The 7,552-nt window shown below is 39.8% G+C and overlaps 1 non-coding gene across 1 annotated transcript; it reads left to right on the top strand.

Annotated features, from left to right (window-relative positions):
- Positions 1-266: 266 nt before the first annotated feature.
- On the top strand, positions 267-339 carry Trnat-ggu (transfer RNA threonine (anticodon GGU)). Its single transcript has one exon. It is a non-coding gene; the product is annotated as a tRNA-Thr (tRNA).
- The last annotated feature ends 7,213 nt before the right edge of the window (positions 340-7,552 follow it).

Raw genomic sequence — 7,552 nt, forward strand, 5'->3', positions numbered from 1 at the left:
ATGTAGTGGTATGTTAAGGTACATGTACTTCAGAAAGAAGTACTATAATTACTCAAGAGAAAGGTGAATCAAACCCCGTTGAAGTCCTGAATTTTTCAGGCTTCTCTACGCAATTGTAAAAATTGCGTTCATAACTGCGAAGATCATAGCTTCACTTGATTTCATATCCGCAGTTCATATATGATTCATTTCATATACCATTTCATCATTGATTCATTCCTCACGGGACCATTAGAACCCACAAATGACCAGCTCCCAACGTCAGTGGCTTCATAGCTCAGTTGGTTAGAGCGTCGCACCGGTAACGCGAGGTCACGGGTTCAAACCCCGTTGAAGTCCTGAATTTTTCAGGCTTCTCTACGCAATTGTAAAAATTGCGTTCATAACTGCGAAGATCATAGCTTCACTTAAATATTTATTTGTTTATGTCGTTTCCATGAAAGTTATCTTCGCCAAACCATGTTTGCTCGTGTTTCGGTCACACCGTTGAAGACCTAAAAGTTGTACATTTTAAACTGACAACATTTGTCGTTTAACGTTTTTCGCTTAAGGGCAATTCCTCTAAAAACGCTGAGGGTTTTGACACAACAAAAGTTTTAACCTCTGATATGTGATACGAGAGCCCTGGATTTTTCTGTGACCTGGTTGGACATTACTAAACAACGAAACAGCGAAACGAAGCACCAAAACACCATCTGTGACCCCACCATACATTGAATACTAACCGACAAAGGTTGGATTTGAGATTAAACGTCGTTTTAGGCCTAATTAGGCCTAAAACGTTATTGCTCCTAACCTCAGTCTTAATCTGAATCCTAATCTTAATCTCAATGAATTAGAGCAATAATGTTTTAGGCTTAATTAGGCCTACAACGATAATTAATCCCAAAACCAACCTTTGTCGGTTAGTATTCAATGTATTGTGGGGTCATACATGGTGTAACTTTTAGTGTTTTGCAATTTGTTTCGGTGTTTCGCTGTTTCATGGTTTAGACCTGATTGCCCACAGCAAGACCAATGGTTTGCCTGGTAGATGGTGATGCTCTCTCTTTTCCAGCTATGTGTTGCTTTGCAGGACACACTAGGTTGTGGTATGATTATTAATTAAATTTAATTGATCTCTAGATTTCTGTTGATTTCATTGCCCCAGTCATCTGACCTGAAGAAATCTTGTGGAAAGTGATGATATCTGGCTATATGGCTGATATCTGTCATTTTGACTGATATTACTTTCAAGATGTGATCTACTGTTTTTGTCGGCATTGTTAGACTAAACCTCTTATTAAGGGAGTCAGTTTAGTTGTGTAGTTTTTTTTTAGAAAGGGATCTTTACAAATAGGGCACAGATTTCCATGTTTTTTGAAGTATCTTAGGTGACATCTGTGCATGAAAATGAGCAGTGTTAATATTATTGTTTTACTTTGATCAGTTTCCTGTTGTTTCTTAAACATTTCATTTATTCTACTTCCAGTGCTGAAGTCTAAACCTCTTCCTGCTGTGTGTTCTGATCTGGTCAAACCATGCATGGCAAGCAGATTTTGATGAGGAGTTCAGTGTTGAATATTTTATTGGTTTTGTGATGAAAAAAAGCCAGGGTTGTTATTCATCTCTCATTTTTTCCTGCATGAGATCATGCATGATGACTACAGTATTACTGTAAATAGAATATCACAGATGTGAGCATGTCAATTATTAATACAAGATGATTTCCAAACAGCTCTTCAAAATTGTCTAGAAAAGGGACAATAATTCTCGTCTTGCCACACCTTCGCATTCAATGTTTGACCTAGCAAATATAATTTGGTTTTTTTATTCAAGTAAACTATCTTACTTTCATTAATACAGCTGTATGTTATTCTAGTTTTTCTCTTGCTGTGCATGGGTTTGGATATTAACTTCTGAGACTGCTCCTACTGTAATAGTGTTAATAATGAATATACGGTACTTACAACAATAAAATTAGAGAGATATTTGAGTTACTGTATATTGTGTTTTGTGGTAACACATACCATAGTAGTTGTAGTTGTTGTTGTTGAAAATGAACCAGATAGAGTTAATGTGGGTCCAGATAGAGCCATTGTGGGCCTATCATTGGGTAGTGAAACTGGATCAGTTTTGCAGAATAAAATCTTGGAGTATGAAGCAGAATTCCTCTAATCTTGCTGGATGTTTGATTACATTCCTCTCTCAGTATCTTTACACATAGTGCAAAATTTAGGCTGGATTTTTGCTCTCGTGACTGGGCGTGATGCATGGAAAAGTGAATTATTTTCCAAACACATGCAGGTGAATGTTTTGTATGTTTCATGATCATGATTCTCATTTCTCCCCACCCTCACCCTCCCAGCAAGGCTCTACAAGGTGATCGACGAAGATGGAAAAAAAATCCACTTATCAGCCAGGAAAAAAAAAGTGGTGTAATAGCTGCAGGAAAAATGCGATGGACCATTACCAAACGCCAAGTAAAAGGGAAACATCAAGTAGCATTGGAGTCAAATTTATACTTAGTTTCAAAACTTTTCTGCGATCCTCTCTTAATTTAAGACTTAAATTCTTTATTTTATTGCCTCGCTCTTGTAAAAGTAACTAGTGTTGTAAAATATGAGAATTGAGGGCAGGGAAGTGACTTATCCAAGTTGCGGAATGAGTGGGATGCGGGGATGAAAAGAACTTCTTTCTCGCTTTCAAATGATTCCAATGAAAGAAGCAGACAAATTTTGTCCCTATTACCAAACGCACCAACGAATTTTTTATTAAGCATGATGTTGATAAATTCCTTCGCCGCGTACAGTTAACAGCCTTTTTTCACGTCAAAGAGGATGGTTCGGACACTTCTAATAAAGATATTTTTGAAACACTTCTAGTTCGCAAATCCAAATGGACTCCCCCAGAGGGACAATTTGCCTCTTTAGATTTTTTCACCAAAAAATGCCGTCACGACATTCACAAACTTAAATTCAATCGCAACACTACATTTTCCAACCTTTCCTCGGAAGAGTGGGCGGCGCTTAAAAATCTTAGTAAACGCAACGACACAGTTGTCAAATCGGCCGACAAAGGCGGCGCGGTAGTTGTTTGGCGGTCCGACCTTTACCAAAAAGAAGCTGTGCGGCAACTTTCGGATACCTCGCTTTATGCCAAAATCCCTCAAAATCTCACTTCCAAAAATCAAAAACTTGTCAAAGACACCCTTCAAAATCCTATAGTTAATCAAGAATTACCGGACACTGCCACTAATCTCACCATCAACACCCCTAGAACTTCGTGTATTTACTCCTTGCCTAAAATTCACAAACCCAACAACCCAGGTCGCCCTATCGTTTCTGCCTGTAGTTGCCCCACCGAACTCATTTCTCGCTACTTAGACAGGATTATGACGCCTATCGTCAAATCTTTGCCATCATACATTAAAGACAGTACACACGCACTACAAATTTTCCGCGATTTCAATTTCTCCGGCCAAGACAAACTTATTTTCACCATGGACATTACATCTCTATACACAGTCAGTCTGAACAGCGAAGGTCTTCAAGCACTTAAACACTTTTTCGATCAACGCAGTCAAAAAACCTAGCTCGGAAACGCTCCTCCGCCTTGCCGAACTAGTTTTAAGGCTTAACTGTTTTTCATTCGCCGGCAACTATTACAAACAAATTAATGGTGTAGCGATGGGCACAAGAATGGGACCTAGCTATGCCAATCTTTATGTAGGATATGTTGAACACCAATTTTTTAATCAGTACAACGGCCCCAAACCTGAACTCTACGGCCGCTATATCGACGACTGCATCGGCGCTATTTCATCCAGCAGAGAAGAACGTGATCAATTTATAACCTCCGTCAACTCTTTTCATCCGGCTCTTAAATATGCCTGGGAAATTTCGGAAACTTCATTGGCTTTCCTAGATATCAAAGTTTCTATTAGAGGCAACGTGCTATGCACCAGTGTGCACTACAAACCAACTGATTCACACAGTTATTTGTTGTATTCATCGTCACATCCATCACATGTCAAGAACACCATTCCTTATTCTCAATTTCTTAGACTTCGACGTCTATGTAGTGATGACTCCGATTTTTCCAGCAAATCAGGAGATGTGCCAGTTCTTTGAAAAACGTGGCTATCCTGTCTCCGTGGTCAAAGCGGGCCATCATCGCGCCCAACAATTTGATCGACAGTCATCACTACAAACGTCACAAAAAGATAAGAATGACAGAATTCCATTCACCCTCACTTTCCATCCTCATAATCACGCAGTCAAAAGCATCATTCTTAGTAATTTTAAATTACTCCAAAATGATCCCGAGACTAGTAGAATCTTTTCGCAACCTCCACTTATTTCATTCAAACGCGACAAAAACGTAGGCAACTTTTAAGTTAGAAGCGCGCTCAAAACTAACAAGCAACCCGGCACTTTCAAATGCGTGCGCTCACGATGCAAAACTTGTCTTTTCATTGTTAACACTAGCAAGATATCGGGACCTACGCGATCTGTTAAGATCACCGATCGTTTCACATGTACCTCCGCAAATGTCATTTATTGCATAACCTGTACGTTATGCAATAAATTATACATTGGTGAGACAGGTAGACGACTAGGTGACCGATTCCGCGAACACCTTCGCGATGTTGAGAAGAATGACAAGGATGCATCTAAGCCAGTCGCTCGCCATTTTAATCTGCCTAACCACTCCAAAAAACACATGGCTATCTGCGGCCTTTCCCTACATCTAGGTACGATGGAAAGCCGCAAGAATCTGGAACAAAAATACATATTTCAAATCGGCACTCTTAATCCTCACGGTATTAACGCACGCTTTGCATTAAACTACTATATTCCTACTTTTCACGTGGCCATGTTAACCACCAATAGCGTAGCTCCTACTCTACTATAAAAACTACACGTAACCCATAATCTCTCGATTCGCTCTGACGAAGGGCAAACGCTCGAAACGTCAGCTTTTAGAATCTCTGTACGGTGGCCAATTTACATTATCAACTCCGTTGATAAAGACCAAATTTTTGTATACTACTTCCCCACCGACGCAGCACCACAGTTTCTTTAGAAACTACCCCTTCATTCATTTGACAATTTCCTCGTTCAACAGAAGCAACAGAAGCCATCTTCGCAGTAGAAATTATCATTGTGCCCTTGCAAAGATGTTTACCCCGTGTTTTCCTTCTTAGTGCACAGTTTTCCTCCCAGAAGTTTACCAACGCAGAGACCATCGCGACTAATAACATTACGAACTTCGTCCTTTTGCTCTAGCACTGGAATGCGAGGTAAAAATTCTCCTGGTTTGAACTATCGTTTTTTGGTTTGGAAAGACACACGGAAGATTAGTCTTTCAGGAAGCTCTCTTCAAAATTTAAACCTTATCAAAGTAGTGTTGTCCTTATCATCGCAAAATGAAAACAACCATAGAGAATTTAAATTGCCGCCATTTTACCGCGCTGTTGTTTCTATGGCAAATTCAATTGGTACCAGTCCCTCGCGCGTGGGTCAAGCCTGCGCACTCATTTTGCCGCGGTGTTATCAAAAACTTTATCCAAACGGATTATCCCAGAGTCTCTAGTAACCCGACCCGCTGGTCAAGGGGAAAGAAGACTGGAAAACCAGCTGCTTACTTGTGCGCAATGACGTCACAACATGGCGGTGGACATTCCTTTTTTGGAAGTAACCGAAGAAAAAGCAAACAAAATGGCGGGCGTTCAAATTGGAAAAACAACCAAGGATTTTGGGCAAATTCAAGGCCTTTCAAGATGAAAAAGGATTTTTCCTGTTTTTTTTTTTTGGGTGAAGGACGTAATATTTCGACAATAATAAAACACAAAAATGTTTGAACTTCTAGCCTTCACTTCTCCTTTAACGACTTCTTTCTGAAGTACATGTACCTTAGGGACCGGTCAAAAATTAGGGGGGGGGGGGGGCTGGTGCAAACATGGGGAGGGCCATGGTTTTTCTTGCAAGCACAAAAGGGAGGGTCAAACAATTTGGTGCATGTCATTAAGGGTGGGACATTATCTTTTATCTAAAATTCCTCTGTAGTCCCAGTCATTCTTCTGTAAATATAATATGGAACACATTCTTTATTTGGTGACTGTTAAATATAAACATGGGTTTTTAATGACACTTCTTGGCCTAATGTCTAGATCCTCCTCTCCTGATTCAAACAAACAGTATATTGTCAAAATAGAATGGAAAATATATCTTTTCAACGATTAATAAAGTGATGTAAACTAATTACTTAACAGCTTGATAATGATCACTGCTCTCTACTCTTCTATGGTAGAAAGTGCTTTCTCAGAAATTTTCCCATTTTTTGCCATTTCTTTGAGGTATCTTATTTGATCACGTGTGAGAGATACAACACCTTCAACATTTACATCAGTGAGAGGAGGAGGAGGGAGGAGGAGGAGGGGTGGGGGGTCATGATAAATTATGCAAACTAATTTGGGGGGGTCAACATTTTTTCTGCACCTGGAATGGGGAGGGTCTTCCCAAAACTGGTAAGCCAAAATAAAAATGCACCAGCCCTCCGCCCCTCTAATTTTTGACCGGTCCCTTAACATACTACTACATGTCATAAGGAGTTTTTTCCCGTAAATTGCTCAGGTCGTTTTTTGAATTAATTCCAGCTTATAGTGATTTATCCAGTGGATAGCACTATCCACCCTTCAAACAACTGGGGCCAGAACTCATACAGTCAAACAACCTTTGAAGTCTCAAACACTTGACCACTGTGCAGGGTTCGCACACTTTTTCAGAAAAAAAATTCAAGGACTTTCAAGGGCCAAATTTTGAAATTTCAAGGACCTCTTTTTTATTTACGTCGATGAATTTACCCATAGAAATGGTCTGACATTTTCCGTAACGTACATGCGTGAAAATAATGTATGTTTGTATGACATGACTTGAGTGGCTGATTATTTTCACTGAAGTTTTCAAAGATTAAAAATGCGGGCCAGAAAAAAATTCAAGGACTTTCAAGGACCAGGAATGAAGAGCAGAGATTTTCAAGGATTTTCAAGGCCTTGAAAATGCACTCTCAAAATTCAAGGCTTTTCAAGGCTTTTCAAGACGCTTACGAACCCTGTTACTGTGGCTTCAATAAGCAAATAATAATCGCCACTCTACATATTGTCTATCCATGCCACAGTTATTTAGATGCCCTTAATTTTACCAACCTTAGCAGCCTGAAAGAAAGACAAACTCAGCTCTGCTGTAAATATATTTGGAAGATGTCTCAAAGTGATCACCCCATTAACTTCCTCCTACCGAAAACAGCAACTAGTGGACATAGTTACAACTTGCGGTTCTGGATAGTGATATATTTGGCTGATAGCGCTATCCATCATTTGAACAACTAGCGCTATCCACTTTTTGAACAACTGAAGCCAGGTCTTTATCCAACCTCTCTTCTATGCCTCCTTTGTCGTTGAGGACACTTTTCTCTGCCTCCTTTGTCCTCATGATCAGGGACAAAGGGGGCAGAGAAAAGAGACCCTGGGAACGAGGCTGGTTTTGATCATCTCGATCTCTCAGTTTTC

Source organism: Montipora capricornis, chromosome 3, assembly GCF_036669925.1.
Source record: "Montipora capricornis isolate CH-2021 chromosome 3, ASM3666992v2, whole genome shotgun sequence".
Taxonomy (NCBI): domain Eukaryota; kingdom Metazoa; phylum Cnidaria; class Anthozoa; order Scleractinia; family Acroporidae; genus Montipora; species Montipora capricornis.